This window comes from Bufo gargarizans, chromosome 2, assembly GCF_014858855.1.
Source record: "Bufo gargarizans isolate SCDJY-AF-19 chromosome 2, ASM1485885v1, whole genome shotgun sequence".
Classification (NCBI taxonomy): Eukaryota; Metazoa; Chordata; class Amphibia; order Anura; family Bufonidae; genus Bufo; species Bufo gargarizans.
In genome coordinates this window covers 277,108,655-277,129,371 of record NC_058081.1, presented here as the reverse complement: position 1 = coordinate 277,129,371, position 20,717 = coordinate 277,108,655, and positions in this window count along the sequence as shown.

Genomic DNA, 20,717 nt, shown 5'->3' with positions numbered 1-20,717 from the left:
ACAGTGTAGATGGACGATGAAAAGCAACCAAAGAGTTTTTTAAGGGAAAGAAGTGGAATGTTATGCTATTGCCAATTCAATCATCCGATTGGGCATGCATTTCTCTTGCAAAAGAGAAAACTGAAGGGAAAATGCCCCAAGAACAAGCAGGAACTGAAGACACTTGCAGTAGAGGCCTGGCAGAGCATCACCAGGGATGAAACCCAGCATCTAGTGATGTCTATACGTTCCATACTTAAGGCTGTAATTGACTGCAAAGGATTTGCAAGTAAGTATTAAAAAGTGAAAGTTTGATTTAGGATTATTATTCTGTCCCATTACTTTTGGTTCCTTAACAAGTGGGAGGCACATATGCAAACTGTTGTAATTCCTACACCGTTCACCTGATTTGGATGTAAATACCCTCAAATTAAAGCTGACAGTCTGCAGTTAAAGCACATCTTGTTTGTTTCATTTCAAATCCATTGTGGTGGTGTATAGAGCCAAATATGTTACAATTGTGTTGATGTCCCAATATTTATGGACCTGACTGTATATTTCTCCTTCCTGCTGGATCCAATTTTGGCTTTGGCTTAACAAAATTACATCAAAAACTACCACAAAAAAACTGTGTTTGACACCACCCTTATAGTTTTTTAGATCACTTCTTAATGTGACATTTTGGGCAAAATGTGAAAATACATCTACCCAATCCCCAATTTTAACCAAGGTAGTCCCCACCAACTGAAGATTCACAGATGCCTTTCGACAGACTGCTTCTATAGCCTGCCTGAATGGTGTCCGAGCAGCAGTACTTCTCATTATCCACTTGGGAACCTGTCAAGGCAACCATTGGCTGGAAGCTGAGCTTATAGACAGCCTGCAGTATTGGCAGAAACCACATAGGTGACAATTTCAGAGTAGGGTGGGTGGCTCCTGCACTCCAGAGCAGAAGGTGGATCAGTTTAATTAAAAGAGATTCCATTAAAAATGTTGGAACTTTTTCTTGTTATATTTCTATATTTTCATTTATGACATAAATTACGTGTAAATAAACTTGAAAGTAACCTAAGGTACTGTGCATTTTGGAAGTGTGTTTATAAGTGATATTTATATCATACTTAGATCTATACGAAAAAGCTATTTTATCTTATGAAATGCAGAAACTAGAAACACATTGGTAAGATTATCTCTGTATCTTTGCCTCTGAAGAGCCTACAGTTGTTCCATACATGATTGCCTATTAATTACATGCAGTGTTAGATGAGAATGCTCTATGAAAGTAGAGGTACTTCAAAGAGCTATATATTTTACTTCTTGGTATGGTTTTCATATTATCTCCTTCCCTATCATATCAAAGGTTTCCCTTTTATACCAGTAGAAAAAAATAAATTGTCTGTGCCAAAAAAATCTTATAAGATTGCAGGGTGTTTTATATAGTAGAGTTAAACAATATAATATTGATATATGATATAGTATATATCAGCTTTAACTTCTTAATGGTTTTGGGATATTCTGTGATGCAGATATCAATGTGTATTTATGTTGCTGGTGTTTGTCTTCCCAGAAGAAACATTTAAAAGCTGATACTTATTACTGTATATATATATATTAGAGTCACATGTTCCTTCTGAAATAAAGCGGTTACAGTTAAGCTGAAACGATAATTGTCATGGGATTTATTTCTAAATAGCTTGTATTATTCTAATATTCTGCACTAGAATTATTATCAAGTGTGTTATAAATATCTCTGTAGCAGAGAAAACATATACTAAAAACTTTGTTCTTACTGTATTTCATTTTGTGCTTTTCTTTCTGGATAAGGTGTATTAAGTCATACACACAGAACTAACATCCTAGCGAGCAGAGCAAAATTTAACAATGTGAAAATGTATCTCTTTAATCTGCAGTTATTGTTTGTCTTAATTATTTCATTTTGTTTCAAATACTTTAATAGCACAACTGATACGATTTACTAAACTGATGCATTGAGTTGTTTCTGTTAACTGGATTTATGTTTTAAAAATAAAGAATTTTATTTTACATATTGGATTATTCTGAGTAAGTGCTTTCTTGTTCTTAGATTGGGTGGCTTTGCTGTGGCCATGATACTGATTCTACAATATACTACACTTTGTTTCACCATATAGTGAATGCTGTGTGTTTAGTCGATATGACTCATTGCAGGGTACATAAACTACAGATTTTTGAAGAGGTTTAACCCCTTTCCGCTCAGTGCCGTACATGTACTTTACTGAGGGACGTGACTTAAGCCCCAGCACTGTACAGGTACGGCTCGCTGATCAGACGGGTGCAATGGCAGGCAAATCACCATTTTGTTCTACTCACAGTACACATCCACAAAATCCATTAAACGGAAAATCCAATGAACGGGAAAAAAAGTCCTGCATGTAGTACTTTTTTTGCCCATGTAGTAGGATCTTTTTTTCTTTCTTTTTTTTTGCTCTTCTTCTGACGGATGAGAAGAACGGTAAGCTAAACAGTGATATGAACTCAGCCTAAAATATGTATCCAGGCACTGAAGGCTTACTCATGGACACACATGCGGTAAGCACAGCCTATAAGTCCTTTTCAGAACTACGCTGCCTATAGGAAGTCTGAGGTAGTCTGATACATGCCTCCTGTGTCTTCAGTGGCTTAGGTTGCTGCTTTCTTCCTGAAGTTCTGCCACCTCAGATTGTCTATCTGCTTTGTATAAACACAACTATATCAAGTATACAGCAGGGGCAGAATGATTATAAAATACAGACCAATCAACCACCAATGAGAAAAAGATAAATATTGGGTAACTGCCAGAATGAGCTTTATCAGTCACATTCTATATTGTGTGGAATTTTGGGCCTTTTTTTATTGATTGATATCACACATGTAACAGTATGCATGGGTAAGAGTTTTGCGGAGTTACTAGAGTCATGTAACTTTTTTTCTGGTCCCTGGAATGCACATTTCCAATATGGACTATGCACTTTAGTTTCTTAACACCACAGACAATACCGTTACATGTTGCTGAACTGATCATTCATGAGAAGTTACCAAGATAATGCCCTCTTCTCTATCACCCTGCCTCTTCCACTGAACATAAAATAACCCTAGTAATCACAGCTCTTCGCTGTAATTTTAGCTGATATACTCGGCATTCGAACCATAAAAGGGAAGCAGAGCTCTGTCTATACAATAGTATACATTCAGCTGCAAACCCTAAGCTTGTCCCTTTTTTTTTATCTAAAAAAATACTGTTTCTTCAATTCATCTCCATTTGTAGTTGGCCATTTCAGAGCATTTCAATAATGCTTTGTATTACTTCAAGATACCATACAGTTTACTGCACTAACTTAATTAGTATGCCCATGTTACTGAATGCCGTCATTTACTGCAATAATTGCATTAGTATATCCATTTTAGTCAACACATATTACTTAAAAGACTTATGCAGTCACAGCAAACACGCTTTACAGAAATAGCTGCGTTAGTTTTACCATGTTAGTGAACACATTTTAGTGTAATAACTGCATTAGAAAGGGAAGGATTTTTAATTGTGCTTCTGTCATTAAATTACAGGAAAAAACTCTGGCACTTTTGCTAATAATCTGTGCATCAAACTTGTGACTCTACATTTATATAGTCCAGTAAAAGGAAGGGTGGAAAACTAATCAGAATGCAGGTATCAGTGAAGACAGAAGTATCAGCTCCAGCCATCTGGCCAGTAGTAGTAGTAGGCCACAGTTCTCCCTGGCTTCCATTAGCCAACACATTATTTTTAAGGATGAAGAAAATGAGCTTGTGGACTGAATAACAAGATGATGTCAAGGTCACCTTGAATCTAACAACATGGCTTTGAGCCTGGGGTCACAGCATTTTCCCTGCTTTTCCTTGAAGCCGCAGAAAAGCCTTTCAGTTGCATAATTTCTGTCTGTGTTGCCTCCTACAAGTGGGGTACTTTATTTTTATTTTTTTTTAAAGCCCACACTATATGGAAGATACTCCACAGTGTCCTTCTGTTGATGAGTTGCGTGAGAATAGTTAGCGTTTGGACTGCTATGAGGAGGAGGTTCAGGGGGATTTGGGGGACCCCATGTACAGCTGTGTTGGTGGTAGTAGTACTAGTGACACTTGTAGCCACAACTGTGGTGGTAAGGGCAGTGGTTGCCCTGGTGACAATGGTATTAAGGGCAAATATAGAGAGGGAAATTTGTAGGGGAACTCAAGGTGACAGTGTGATAAATGTGGTGGGGAGGGTGAGGACTATGATGATGATTGTGTGATGAGGAAAAAGTAACATCAGAGGAGGACGGTGGCCATGACAGAGACAATAAAGACTAGAGACAACATATAGCTAGAACCATCAAAAAAATAAACTGCCAGGGCCAGATCTGCTTAAATTTTTGTAAATTCTGGAACCTCTGATACTGTGGGCGCAGCCTTAAAGCATTCCAGACCTAAGACAAGCTTGGCTGCCTCTAGCTGTATGCAAGTATCTCCTATCTTGCAGATTTCTCCACAGGGCTTGAAGACAAAAGCAATGTGTAATAGAGCATAACTCAGCACTCACCCGGGAGTAAAAATCTTGGTTTATTGCTTTCTGCGGGTTACATAAACATGGACATGAACATCTAGGCGACGGCCGTTTCGTGCATACCTGCACTTCGATTTGCCTTCCCACACAGAGACAAAAGCATTGCAGTGTGCAAGATCTCCAGGATGAAAATAAGCCGAAGGCGTTCAAACACAAATACAAGCACCATGGCTCTATAGCAGCACATGAAGTGGCGTCATCAAATCCTGTGGAAAAATAGCCTCCAATGTCATATCAGAGAATGTTTTCAGCGTATTAGGTAGCGTTGTCACACTCAAATGGACAAAATTGTCCTTTATCAGTGAACAAAGCATAATTTTTGTCAAAATGAATCAGACATTGTTCCGTAAAGATTTTCAGACACTCCAGCTGAAGCCAATAAACAGATCTGCCATTGCTGATGGTGGCTATTTATCACAGGCCCCATCATGTTCCATACTGTATGGCTGCTGATGCTACCACCGCAGCTGCTAATCCCCTACTGTCACTTTCTCAGTTTTTTTGGAAGCTTGTCCCCAACAAGCCACAATTTTTTTTTTTAGATAACAGTGTGTGTTTAAGCACCATCTTCCCCCAAAAAGGGACAAATTTACAATATTTTTAACATAAAAAATCATAAGATTCTACAGCACTGTGTGTTTTTAAACATGGTTTGTTAAAATGGTCAGCCATGTGTTTACCCATAGCTATATACCTGTATATCAGTATCATTATTTGCTATTGTGTCATTGCGTCAAAGAGCTTAAAGGGTATACACTGCTTGTTTCCATGGGTTACAACCACCCTGCAATCGAGCAGCCGTGACCATGCTTGCACACTATGCCTTTTCCTATAGTGTGCAAGCATGGCCACCGCTGCTGGATTTTAGGGTGGTTGTAACCATGAATACGAGAAGTGTATAATATAATGAAAAAATGAATCAAGCCAGCAGAGGAAGCAATATGGACAATCACAGTACACTAGTAATTGCCCTGTATTAACTTTCTCTACATGATAAATGCAATTTTCTGAAGTAAAACAACAACTTTAGTCATCCTTTTTAAAACATGCTTGAACAAGGATGACTTTGGCCAAAATGCTGTATTTAAAGGTCTGCCAATAAACAGTTTGATATTCAATAACTGAGTAACTAAGAGAGGTCATTAATATCTGATCTGCTAGCGTCTGTAACCCGAGACCCCCACCGATCAGCTGTTTGAAGAGAAGGCGGCACTTCATGCAAGTGGCACTTCCTCTTCATTACACTGTACTTTGTCTCAGAAGTGCAGTGTAATGACAAGTACTCGTTTCATTCCCTTGAGTGGGGTGAGTACTTTTAATTACACTATGCTGCCACTCCACAGGAGATGACGCATATTGTAGTGACCAGGAAGCGGCACTCAAATGGAGTGCAGCCTCCTAGTAAAACTGCTGATTGGCAGGGGTGCTGGGTGTCGGACCCCCACCGATCTGATACTGATGACCTATCCTGAGGATTGGTCATCAATATATATTGCTGTACTACCCCTTTAATATAGTTTACTTAAAATGCTAAAGAAAAAAACATAGAAAAAGATACATAGAGACAAAAAGATGCAAGGTCTCAAAGGATCATCAAAATATATCAAAAGATGCATACAGGATATTCAAGACGTATCAGCGAGGTGTGGAAAAATTCCAACTAAAAGAAAAACATGATTAATAAATTCCTGCTTGTTCTCAGTTGTAGTTCCTGAAGGCACATGGACATATGAGCGCTACACCGGCAGAAGAGCTTACCCAGGCCACGTAAAGGGGTTTTCCAAGTTATTTTTATTGATGACCTATATAGGTAATCAATAACAGATCGGCGGCAATGCTTCCGATCAGTTGGTTGAAGAGAAGGTGTGTGCTGTTCCAGCGCTGCAATAGCAGCGGTGAGCAAGTGTAATTACAAGAAGCTATCCCATTCACTTCAATGGGACGGCTTATTCCTATACACTTGAATAGGAACGAGCTGTCCCATAGAAGTGAATGCAACAGCTTCTTGTAATTACACTTGCTCGCCACAGCTGTTGCAATGGCAAGCAGGTAAACAGTGAAGAGAAAGAAGCGCTGGCATGACACGCGCCTTCTCTTCATCAAGCTGATTGGTATGGATGCCGGGTGTCGCACCCCTGCCTATGTGGTATTGATGACTAGAGATGGCCAGTTTGCAGTATTCCCCAGCGAACACATGCGATCTGTCATCTTAACTGACGAGTCCGGCGAGGCACAGGTAAGTCCTTACCTGTGCGCGAGTCGGTGTGAAATTAAATGCCGTCTCCAGGAGCAGGCAGTTCCGAGAACAGCCTCCGGGGGCCGTTTTCAGAACTGCCTGCTCTCGGAGACCGCATTTCATTTCAGACCTGCTCGCACACAGGCACAGGTAAGGACTTACCTGTGCCTCACCGGACTTGTCAGTTAAGATGGCAGATCGCATGTGTTCGCTGGCCATCAGTGTTGATGACCTATCCCGAGTATACAGGTGAAACTCCAAAAATTTGAATATTGTGCAAAGTTCATTTATTTCAGTAATGCAACATAAAAGGTGAAATAACATATGAGATAGACTCATTACATGCAAAGCGAGATATTTCAAGCCTTTATTTGTTATAATTTGGATGATTATGGCTTACAGCTTATGAAACCCCAAAGTCACAATTTTGAGGTACCCTTTGCTCAGGGGGTATGGATTACTTAGCTGACTAGAGTATGACACTTTGAGCCTAGAATATTGAACCTATTCACAAAATTCTAATTTTAAGCTGCATTAATGCAATTCCTTTTAATTTGCATTACTGAAATAAATGGACTTTTGCACGATATTCTAATTTTTCGAGTTTCACCTGTAGGTCATTAATAAAAAATAACTTGGACAACCCTTTTAACCCCTTAGATGCAATGGCCAATAGTGACCGTGGTATTTAATCTTCACACAGAGGGAGCGGATCCATCGTACTCTGATCAGCACCTCGCAAATGACATTGCACTGTGCCGATGTCTTGGCATATCAGACTAGGGCCTAATCAAGGCCCAGGCTCACCTACCATGTATCCTAACAGTCCACATAGGCTTTGGCACAGCTCGTTGTCGATCATTAGTATTGCATTGACAGCCTAATTATAGAATTATAGAAGTTATCAAAAAATCACTGATACAGGGGTGTGGAAATTAAAAACAAAACTACTTGTCGAAGGACTAAAGCGGGGTCTCAATCTACTTGTCCCTCATGACAATCTACTTGTCCTGATACAAAAAGTAATTTTAAATCAAAACCATATTTAAGTGAATCCTTTTAATGTACATGCCATACTGGGCCAGTGAATCCCTTTAATGTACATGCCATACTGGGCCAGTAAATCCCTTTAATGTACATGCCATACTGGGGCAGTGAATCCCTTTAATGTACATGCCATACTGGGCCAGTGAATCCCTTTAATATACATGCCATACTGGGCCAGTGAATCCCTTTAATATACATGCCATACTGGGCCAGTGAATCCCTTTAATGTACATGCCATACTGGGGCAGTGAATCTCTTTAATGTACATGCCATACTGGGGCAGTGAATCTCTTTAATGTACATGCCATACTGGGGCAGTGAATCTCTTTAATGTACATGCCATACTGGGGCAGTGAATCTCTTTAATGTACATGCCATACTGGGGCAGTGAATCCCTTTAATGTACATGCCATACTGGGGCAGTGAATCTCTTTAATGTACATGCCATACTGGGGCAGTGAATCCCTTTAATGTACATGCCATACTGGGGCAGTGAATCCCTTTAATGTACATGCCATACTGGGGCAGTGAATCCCTTTAATGTACATGCCATACTGGGGCAGTGAATCCCTTTAATGTACATGCCATACTGGGCCAGTGAATCCCTTTAATATACATGCCATACTGGGCCAGTGAATCCCTTTAATATACATGCCATACTGGGCCAGTGAATCCCTTTAATGTACATGCCATACTGGGGCAGTGAATCTCTTTAATGTACATGCCATACTGGGGCAGTGAATCTCTTTAATGTACATGCCATACTGGGGCAGTGAATCTCTTTAATGTACATGCCATACTGGGGCAGTGAATCCCTTTAATGTACATGCCATACTGGGGCAGTGAATCCCTTTAATGTACATGCCATACTGGGGCAGTGAATCCCTTTAATGTACATGCCATACTGGGGCAGTGAATCCCTTTAATGTACATGCCATACTGGGGCAGTGAATCCCCTTGATGTACATGCCATACTGGGGCAGTGAATCCCCTTGATGTACATGCCAGTATGGGAAAGTCTCCGTCCCCCCCCTATTCATGGAGGGTGAGTGGCTGGAAGTTGGAACCTGGCAGCACTCCTATTGACACTTCAGTGCCAGGGAGAAGAAGCAGAGCGGCAGCCTGACTAACGTGTGCCTCCGCTGGGAGCTGACTTCCGGCCTGTGGCGCCCGACTTCCGGCCTGCACAGGAGCGCTGATAACTAGTGATACAAAAAGTAATTTTAAATCAAAACCATATTTAAGTGAATCCTTTTAATGTACATGCCATACTGGGCCAGTGAATCCCTTTAATGTACATGCCATACTGGGCCAGTAAATCCCTTTAATGTACATGCCATACTGGGGCAGTGAATCCCTTTAATGTACATGCCATACTGGGCCAGTGAATCCCTTTAATATACATGCCATACTGGGCCAGTGAATCCCTTTAATATACATGCCATACTGGGCCAGTGAATCCCTTTAATGTACATGCCATACTGGGGCAGTGAATCTCTTTAATGTACATGCCATACTGGGGCAGTGAATCTCTTTAATGTACATGCCATACTGGGGCAGTGAATCTCTTTAATGTACATGCCATACTGGGGCAGTGAATCCCTTTAATGTACATGCCATACTGGGGCAGTGAATCCCTTTAATGTACATGCCATACTGGGGCAGTGAATCCCTTTAATGTACATGCCATACTGGGGCAGTGAATCCCTTTAATGTACATGCCATACTGGGGCAGTGAATCCCCTTGATGTACATGCCATACTGGGGCAGTGAATCCCCTTGATGTACATGCCAGTATGGGAAAGTCTCCGTCCCCCCCCTATTCATGGAGGGTGAGTGGCTGGAAGTTGGAACCTGGCAGCACTCCTATTGACACTTCAGTGCCAGGGAGAAGAAGCAGAGCGGCAGCCTGACTAACGTGTGCCTCCGCTGGGAGCTGACTTCCGGCCTGTGGCGCCCGACTTCCGGCCTGCACAGGAGCGCTGATAACTAGTGATGGGAAGTTCGGATCTTTTAGGTGAATCGGTTCATTTGAATCAGCTTATTCAAATGAACCGATTCATGAATCGGATCTTCGGTTCACTTGCTGAGTCACTGACTGCTGAGCTGACTCGCAAGTGAACCGAAGACTCTAGGTGCCGGTGCGCATGCGCAGATGCTATACACATTCGATTCACTTGCTGCTGCTGACTCACTGCAGTCGGCTCTTCAGCTCTCTGAACTCTGATTAGTATTGAGTGAGTCAGGAAGAGTGATTTATTATAGTAAAGGGAAGCTGAGGCTGACGCCGGACAGGAGGACTCAGGACAGGAGGACAATAGACATGTATTATGGCGTAAAGCAAAATGGAAGGCTTTAAAAGGCATTCCATTTGCTTTCCGTCCTAATAGAAGTCTATGCAAATCAAAATGGATCCGTCTGGGTCCCGTTATGCAAGACGGAAAACTAAGTCCTGAAGACACGACAGGACCCAGACGGATCTGTTATGATTTCCATAGACTTTTACGATGACGGAAAGCAAAACGGAATGCCTCTTAAAGGTTTCCGTTTTGCATTCCATTTTATGGATTACGTTATTTTCTGTTATAACCCTTTATAACGGAAAGCCATAATGGAATCCATAAAGGTTATATAGCTACTGAATGAGATGCCTTTAACATATATATCTCCTGAGAAGCCAATTTGATTCTAAAGGGTTAATTTAATTCAACCTGTAATCTAAACTCTGTGTCATCTGTCCCTTCTCTTATCTCTCTGCTCCTGTCCCTTAATCTTATCACTGCTGCAACAAAAGCATCAGCAGACAGCCTCAGTGTAAACTGTTCTACAGCCTGACTCAGGGCTCTTTTAACTCAATGAATCGAATGAGTCACTAAGTCGGATCTTTAGATTCTTTTAACTTGTGACTCATTTGATTCCTTTCTATTCTTAGACTCCCTGCACTTGTGTGACTCAGACGGCTCCAGTCAGAGCTGCTAGTGTGCTGTGCTTGCCTTGCCCCCTCAGCTCTGGTCGGTGATTGGTTGGTGGGCGGGGAGGGGTGGGGCTGGCAGAAGCAGCTTCCACTCTAAGATCATATTACGCTCCTCCCCGTCCCTCCCTCAGGCTCCTCCCTGCTGCCAGCGTGAGGTGAGCGGCTCTGTCTGCATTGTCTGTGTGCTGTGTGACTGAGCCGTTTCAAACGGATCGGATCAGTCAAGTAATTCGATTCGTTCATGAACCGGACATCACTACAAAACACTGCGGTAAGCAGCCCGGACTTGCTGCACTGGGCTGTGTATTAGAGGAAAACCCTAGCCCTGCTACTTGCCCGCAGGGCTAAGCTGCCTGCACAAACTACCTGCCCGGCGCCCGGAACTGCATGTCCCGGGCGTCGGGCGATAGGAATTCCACACCCCTGCTGATATAAAGTCCCCTTGTGGGAACTGTGAAATGGTTAAAAAAAAGTTTTATTAAATAAAAAAATACACCTTTTTTCATTGAAGAAACACATAATTTATCCCATACAGTGAATGGCATTAAAAAAGCAGCCTGAATTGGTCAGAATTGCTGCTTTTTGCTTTTTCTCCACAAAAAAAAAACATGATCAAAAAGTGTTATGTACCTCAAAATTATACCAATGCAAAAATCAAGCCCTTAGACAGCTCCATAGAAATAAATATAAAAACGTTATGAGTCTTGGGATGCTGCAATGCAAAAATATTTTCTTTAAAAAAAAAGCTGTTTATTGTAAAAAGGAGATATATTTGGTATAATTGGAATCATAGTGAACTAGAGAGTAAATATATTGTGTTATTTATGCCGAAAAATGAATGCTGCAAAATTTATAACAAAAACTCAGTGACACTATTGCTTTTAAAAAAAATCCAGCCAGAAAGAGTTAATAAAAGTTAATGAAAAATTTTTGTGTGTCCCAAAAATGTGCCATTAAAAACTACAATTTGTCCTGCAAAAATGGCTACATAAAAAAAAAACCTGTGGAATACAACGATAAAAATATACAAAAAAAGAAAAATTGGTTATTAACCCCTTAGAGGGGTTATACAACCTCTATCATGACCTCCCCCTATGCCCAGGCCCTTCATATGGATTATGCTTACCCCACTTCCCAGCACCCACGCTGCTTCTGATCCCCGCATGGCCATCGTTGCATCTCAGGTGACAATAGGGAATTTTTATTGGTACCTTTTTGGCGCACATTACTTTTTCTTAAAAAATAAAATTTGGGGGGTAAGGTTACAAAAAAAATTCAAATTGCTTTTTTTCAATTACAGCATTTACCAAGTAGGAAGATATTTGTATATTTTAATAATTCAGACATTTTTGGATGCAGCAATAACAATTATGTTTAATTTTTTTCTATTTATTTTTCTATGTAAAGTTTGGAAAGGTTCTGATTTATTTTTGCTCTGACTTAGATTCACTAATGGCCCCAGACTGTATTAACAACCAGTTGGAGCCCCACAATTTCACTAAATCCAATTCTAGTCTAGTCCAATTCTATTACACAGTTAGCACTCACTAAGTATAGAGCGGGCTTAGGGTGTGGTCTTGCTCTAAACACTTATACCGCACCAATGACATATAGTTACAGTGTGGTGTGTGTGAGGGTTAATTAACGGATATGATTTGACTAAATCTTCATATTTCACGTTAATCCAAAAACTATTTACACTAAGAATCTGAGCTAAATTTGTTCTAAATAGAATCTTAATTTTTCTTAGTATCTGTGTTTGGTCTTAATATGATTCGCTGAATGTGAATGGACTGCTTAAAATGAAAATATGTGTGGATTAATAAAAGAGTAATATAGAGGCTCACCTGTCTATAGGTAGAGAAATGGTGCTCTTGACGTATTGACTCACCCAGTCAAAAATGGAGTAAGAGTAAACAAATGTATTGAAACGACAGGCATTCACCATCTGCAACCACCCAGAGATGTCTTAAAATGTTAAGGTTTATTGAAAAATGTAAAAACCACATTAAAATACAATAAATACCAACACATAGAAGAAGCTAAAATTGTAGTACTTTCCCAAACCAATCACATACAATGACTTGTGTGATCCATGGACAGGAGACACCAGCCAACACGAACAGATGGCTGGCTACAGTTCCTACAACTACACCATCCTATGCAAGTATCTCCCTGCGTAGTATAAACAGCAGGTTGTGTGCCGCACACTCAAAACTATTTAATATATCTTTCTATGTGAGAGGTTGCTAATATTCATAAGCCAATCCTGTTTGATCCTCCAGGACTATAACAAACATATAGAATGTACCAGTATCTCCTGGGATTAGTGAATTTTGCAAGACATCTTCTAGGATTAGTTATACTTGATGTTCACTTTGTGGTTAAGGGTTAATCAGGAGTTAGTCAGACTGTTGGATCCAAATAGAAAGTTCAACTTAGTACAGTGTATAGGTCCGTATGATGCAATCGGCACACATCCATGAACATTCATATACTGAATAGCCGTTTTCAATTAAATACTGTAGCAATGCAAGTATTACTTTGTTAGCAGAATTAGCATCTGACTCTGCACCGTGGCGTCCCACGTGGCTGTTAATAATAGAGTAAGTTTTACCTCTTTCCTGCATGAAGTATAAGGCTCGCTACCTTATCTCGGCTGTGTCACTCCTGGAGGTCCGTGTTCGGCATCCCACGTGGCTCATTGGTTCAGAGTCTTGCGTCTCAAGTGTGCCGGCACTCCGCTCCTGCTCCCACAAATTATGAGTGGAGAAATGGAAGAAGAGTTGGAAGTTGCACACAGCGCTGATCTTTAAGCTTGACAGATTGTAGCTACAAGTCTTTATCCATGGATATTCTATGTGGTTCTTTAGCTGTGCAGATATGACAAACACCAGACGCGTTTTGGAGTGTTGACTCACTCCTTCATCAGTGGTTACCTGCTTAGCCATGTCCTGCCCACTTTTATAATCAACTGATGGGTCACCAAAAATCCGTACTGGACCCATACCTGTCTCCTGCACATTTTACTATTGTTTTTCATGTCTTAATCTATCGAATTTATGACCTCACCACATAATTAACTTATAGATAATACAAAACACGGTGTTCCGCAACCACTCACAAATAAATACAATAGCGGCTCCTCTGCGTTTTAGTGCGTTTTTTGCACCTTTATGCGTTACCTACTATACCATTACTGTTCATTATATGGTTATGGTATATTGCAGTAATGATCACTTAAAAAAATCCGTATTGGACCTATACCTGTCTTCTGCACTTTTAAAATATTGTATATGATACCCTAGTCCACGGGTGTCAAACACAAGGCCCGCGGGCCGAATCCGGCCCGCCAGACCTCGTCATGTGGCCCGCGTAGCCTAGGGTTGCCACCCGTCCGGGATTGACAAACTGCAGTGTGGATGTCCGACCGAGAGTGCTGTGAGACAGACTCCGATCGCATAAGCTTAGCTGCTGTCACTCACTGCGGCAGCCGGGGCCGGGTGATCAGCTGAGGCAGCCAGCGCTCCTCTCGAGCCTCCCCGAGTCCCTCCCCTCCCTCCCTCCTCTAGTCTACACAGTCACTACAGTGTAACAGTGAATGATGCCAGGCAGCGCAGCTGCTCACTCGCTGTGTTCAATCAGTCTCCGGGCTCCAGTCTTTGCTCCTCCTTGCTCCTCCTCGCTCCTCCTTGCTCCTCCTCGCTCCTCCCCTGCCTCCCAGACTAGTCCCTCCCTCCTTCTCTCTGATAAGGAAGTCAAGTCCACACAGGAAGTGACATCAGAGAGAGAGGCAGGGAGGGAGAATTGAAATCATTCTTCTCCTCTCCAGTCCAGCTCCAGCGCCCAAGTAGTGCCAAGCCCAGTGCCCACTGTGCCCTGCCTGCAGACAGTGCAGCAGTGTTTTTTCAACCTGACCAAGACAGTCCTGACACCAGATAATCACTTCTAAAAAGGTATAAATATAAAACATTTGAAGTGTAATGTAACATTTGAAGTGTAAAGTGTAATGTGAAGTGTTTAAAGGGCTTCTGTCACCCCACTAAAGTCTTTTATTTTATTTTTTTGGCTACTTATAATCCCTATACTGCAGTTTAACAATACATAATGTTATAATATCATTTTGGTTCAGTAGATTCTCCTAAAAACATACTTTTATCATATGCAAATTACCTGTCTACCAGCGAGCAGGGCGGTTACTTGCTGGTAGCAGCCGCATCCTCCTGTCATATAGACGCCCCCTCCTCATGTTGATTGACAGGGCAGCGAGCGCTCTTGTTCTCTGGCTCGCCCTGTCTGCATTGAAAATCTGGCGCCTGCGCCGTACCTGTCTTCAGTCGGCGCAGGCGCCAGGTGTAGATGTGACGTCATCGGCACAGGCGCATTGAGGATGGAGCGGCCGAGCGAGCGTCCTCCTCTCAGTGCGCCTGTGCCGACTGAAGACAGGTACGGCGCAGGCGCCAGATTTTGAATGCAGACAGGGCAAGCCAGAGAACAAGCGCGTTCGCTGCCCTGTCAATCAACATGAGGAGGGGGCGTCTCCATGACAGGAGTATGCGGCTGCTACCAGCAAGTAACAGCCCTACTCGCTGGTAGACAGGTAATTTGCATATGATAAAGTGATAGGAAGTGATAATAAATCGCATAAGGAGCGCTGTATATTACCGGTACTTACAACTACAAGCGCTCGCCGAGAGGAGGGAGGAGGCAGGCGGCGTGGGCGCTGGCGCATGACGTATGACTCACGCTGCCAGCGCCTGTCCTCCTGGCCTGCCTCCTCCCTCCTCTCGGCGAGCGCTTGTAGTTGTAAGTACCGGTAATACACAGCGCTCCTTATGCGATTATATACATACGGTAACCATCAACTATTAGAGATACGATTATACAGTGAGCGGGCCCGTGTAGTAGAATAGTCACTGCACGGGCCCCGCTGTCATTATAAAAGCAGATGCCGGCCCCCGGCCCTTTGAGGGTGACCAAACTGCTGATGCGGCCCCCGATGAATTTGAGTTTGACACCCCTGCCCTAGTCAGTTATACCTGAAACTTAATCGCATATTTAGCCTATAGATGGTACAGAACACGATATTCTGCAACCTCTCGCAAAAAAACCAGTAGCAGTTTATCTGCGTTTCTAATGCGTTTTTTGCACCCTGATGCGTTTTTAACTGTAGCCTACTGATTATGTAGATTCCTATCCCCAGCTTTAGGAAAGTGATAAAAAAAATGAGTTCAAAAGAGCTGTCTGAGAGAAACTGATTCCAGGAACAGGGCAGGGGCTTCCCACCAAGGGGAAATCGGAGTGCTGATAAAACAGCCAGATGACGATTTCCCATCAGCAAGGGGCACCCACCCTAGCTCTACAAAAAAAAAAACAGTTCTAATTCAGAGACCTCCTGGCAGAAGAGTGTTAAATTTGAATATTCTTTTCGATTCTAGTCGTGACATTCTTTTAATGTGGTCTCCACCTCTCCAATACTTTTCTACCTGTTCAAGTGCTGCAAAGGTAAGTCCTTTAGGGTCCGGATTATGGAATTGTCTAAAGTGTTCTGATAATGAATGTTTCTCATGGCCTTTTTTTTTATATTTGATATATATGTTCTGCAATCCTCTTTTTAAGTATTCTTTTACTTCAACCTATATACTGTTTCCCGCATGGGCATTTTACAATATATATCACATTCGTAGAGCTACAAGACAGAAATTTCTCAATTTCATGTATAAACCCGTTCTGTGTGGACCTTATTTTATCAGTTTTTTGTTGGAATGTCAAAGTTTTACAGTTATTGCACTTACACCTATAGAACCCCTTCAGATTAAGCCATTTTTTTATATAAACTGTTCTTTTTATTTTGTTTGATTGATGGTGCTATTTTCAGGCCTAGATTCGGGGCCTTGGTGTATGTTATCTGTGGAGTTGCTGTTACTAAAGGGCCTATTAGAATCTACATAATCAGTAGGCTACAGTTAAAAACGCATCAGGGTGCAAAAAACGCATTAGAAACACAGAGAGACCGCTACTGAGTTTTTTTGCGAGAGGTTGCAGAATAATGTGTTCTGTACCATCTATAAGCTAAATATGCGGTTAAGTTTCAGATAAGTATGACTGACTAGGGTATTATATACAATATTTTAAATGTGCGAAAGACTTGTATGGGTCCAATACGGATTTTTGCAGTGATCATTACTGCAATATGTTAGTAGGCCACACCTTCTGAAACAGGTGATGTTCCAATTATCAAATGTAAGTTTTTTTCATGAAATGACTATTCGGTTAGGAAACGATATAATGAACAGTAATGGTTTAGTGGGTAACGCATAAAGGTGCGAAAAAGGCACTAAAAACGCAGAGGAGCCGCTATTGCATTTTTTGTGAAAGGTTGCAAAACACCATGTTTTGTATTATCTATACATTAATTATGTGGTCAGGTCATAAATTGGATAGAGGAAGACATGACAAACAATAGCAAAATGCACAGGAAACAGGTATGGGTCAAGTACGGATTTTTGAAGTGATCACTATCCCAGGTGACCCATCAGTTGATTATAAAAGTGGGCAGCACATGGCGAAGCAGGTAACCACTGATAAAGTATTGAGTCAACACTCCGAAACGCGTCTGGTATTTGTGACATCTGCACAGCTAAAGACCCACTTGGAATATCCATGGATAAAGATTTGTAGCTTTAATCTGTCAAGCTAAAAGATCAGCGCTGTGTGGAACTTCCAACCCTTCTCCCATTTTTCCATTCATAATCTGTGGGGGCAGGAGCGGAGTGCCGGCTCATGTGAGACACCAGACTCTGAACCAACGAGCCACGCGGGATGCCGAATATGGACATTCAGGAGTGACACCACTGGGAGATAAGGTAGCGCGCCTTATACTTTTATTAACAACCACGTGGGATGCCACGGTGCAGCAGCAGACGCTAATTCTGCTAACAAAGTAATACTTGCATTGCTACAACAGCGATTCAGTATATTGATGTGCGCAGATTGCAGCATACGGACCCATACACTGTACTAAGTTAAACATTCTATTTTGATCCAATAGTCTGACTAACTCCTGATTAACCCTTAACCACCAAGTGAACATCAAGTACAACTAACCCTAGCAGATGTCTTGCGAAATTCACTAATCCCAGGAGATATACTGGTACATTCTATATGTTTGTTGGAGTCCAGGAGGATCAAACAGGATTGGCTTATAAATATTAGAAACTTCTCACATAGGAAGATATATTGAATAGTTTTGAGTGTGCGGCCTACAAAACCCAACCTGCTGTTTATACTACATAGGTAGATACTTGCATGGGATAGTGTGTTTGTAGGAAGGTAGCCATCCATCTGGTCGAGTTGGCTGGTGTCTCCTGTCCATGCATAACACAAGTCATTGTATGTGATTGGTTTGGGAAAGTACTACCATTGTAGCTTCTATTATGTGTTGGTATTGATTGTATTTTAATGTAATTTTTTTAATTTGTCAATAAACCTCAACCTTTTAAGACATCTCTGGGTGGTTGCAGATGGTGAGTGCCTGTTGTTCCAATACATTTAAAATTAAAATAACAAAACTTTATTAACATATCAAATTAAAAATTATCCCCTTATAAACATAAAAATGCTACTTGGGGTGAGTAACATGTGGGGGTGAATCTGAAATTGTCACTCCCCACCTGTGCTGCGGACCTATGTTTCAATAGTGTCAGTAGCATACAGTTAACACCATATGGTCCACAGAACACCACAGATGTGATATAAATGCATCTACTACATCTAAAACAGCCTTTAAGATTCTATGGTAATCAGGTTTGGGGCTGTGTTTGTTGCATAAAGCTGTGTACCAACCAGTCTTTCAAATTTCATCCTCTTTGGTATGTAATTGAGGGAAAAGTCCCCAACAGGTCGCCTATGTCGGGGTCTGTTTTAAGAATACCCCAGTGGCGACTGAGGAGTTCCCTCACAATGTGGTGTCTTGCATCATAGGTCACAATAAATCTAGGGACCTCCTCATTAGTGTCCCTTTTTTTAGGGACAAGAAGATTCTTTCTTTCTTCACAACGGGCATTATGGTATGCTCGATTGAGGACCACGTCCGGGTATCCCCTTGATCTGAATCTATACCTCAAGTCATCGGCAATAGACTTAAAATCAGAAATACTGGAGCAGTTACATCTTGCCCTCAAATATTGGCCCTTGGGAATGCACTTCTGAAACGCCCAAGGATGCCAACTCCCCCACTGCAAGAGATTATTGGTGGCATATGAACTTGAGGGACTTTTAGCCTTAGAGAAGGATGAAAGTATTATCATCAAACCCTCCAAAAAAGGTTGAAATATTGTTATCCTAGACAAACAGCAATACCTCACCATGTGTAATAACATTCTTTCGAAACAATTTTATCAAACATTATGTACTAGCCCGTTCGATCAATATCGTGCCCAATTAACTACAATTGTGAAAACTGCCTTTTCTTATAATCTTATTCATAAGAGCGAACTAGATTTTATGTTGCCTCCACATCCGGTTATGGCGTGCTTTTGTAGCATACCAAAAGTACATAAGGGCAGCAATCCACTCAAGGGTAGGCCCATAGTGTCAGGATTCAGCAGCCTCACACAGAACATCAGTACATACGTGAACACAATCTTGCGTCCATTTGTTGTTTCACTGCCGTCCTTTGTACGCGACACTATGGATGTCCTTAACCGATTGAATGATGTGATCATTTAGGGGGATGTATTTTTGGCCAGCCTGGATGTGGAATCACTCTATAGTTCAATTCCTTTTGTTAAGGGATTGGAGAAGATAAAAGGGTCCCTCAGTGAGAGAGGCAGGCAGTTCGCAGGTCATAATGAGTTTGTGGTTTCCTTGCTGGATTTCATTCTCCAGCATAACATCTTCCTCTTTGATAGCAAAATATTCCGCCAGGAGTGGCAATGGGAAGCCCTTGTGTGCCGACCTTTGCCAATCTCTACCTGGGCTGGTGGGAGAAGGAGGTGGTTTTTGGTGAGGAATGTGAGGAGTGGTCACTGTGTATAAGGCTTTGGCTAAGATACATCGACGACGTGCTGATTATGTGCAAATGGAATGTTACACAATTTATCTCCTTCGTGGCACGATTAAATATCAATGATTGGGGATTATTCTTCACTTCCGTGATTGATCGACACTCTATGACCTTCTTGGAATTAACTATCACAAGTTGGCAGGATATCAGCTAACCACCTGCCAATTCAGGAAACCTACCTGGGGAACATCTGGGTGACATTAGGAATAATAGAGATACTACCCTTGCCAGACACGTTGTCGAGCTACATGCCCTTGTATGCTCCTGATGATAAACTCGCTTCAGATTAGAAACGCGTTGAGCAGGGCCAGTTGTGCTGAGCAGGGCCAGTTGTGCTGTATTAGATCTCAGTCTAGCAGAGGAGGGGTCCTGGGAGATGTAGATACCATAGATCTGCCAAATTGTGGATAGCGACCCCGCACACACTTGGATGTGGTGAAGGTATTGGGATTATGCAATACCAGAATCCCAGTCCTTCTATTTATATCATATCTGTGGTGGCATCACTGTTCTGTGGACCATATGGTGTTCACTGTATGCTACTGACACTATTGAAACATAGGTCTGCAGCACAGGTGGGGAGTGACGATTTCAGATTCACCCCCACATGTTACTCACCCCAAGTAGCATTTTTATGTTTATAAGGGGATAATTTTTAATTTGATACATTAATATAGTTTTGTTATTTTCATTTTAAGCCATCCATTCACATTCAGTGAATCAGTTTTTGCCAGTGACGTCAAACACACTAACTCTTTTCAAGTGATTAGGTCTTTATATGCAAAAATAAATTGTTTATACAAAGTATAATAAACCTCTT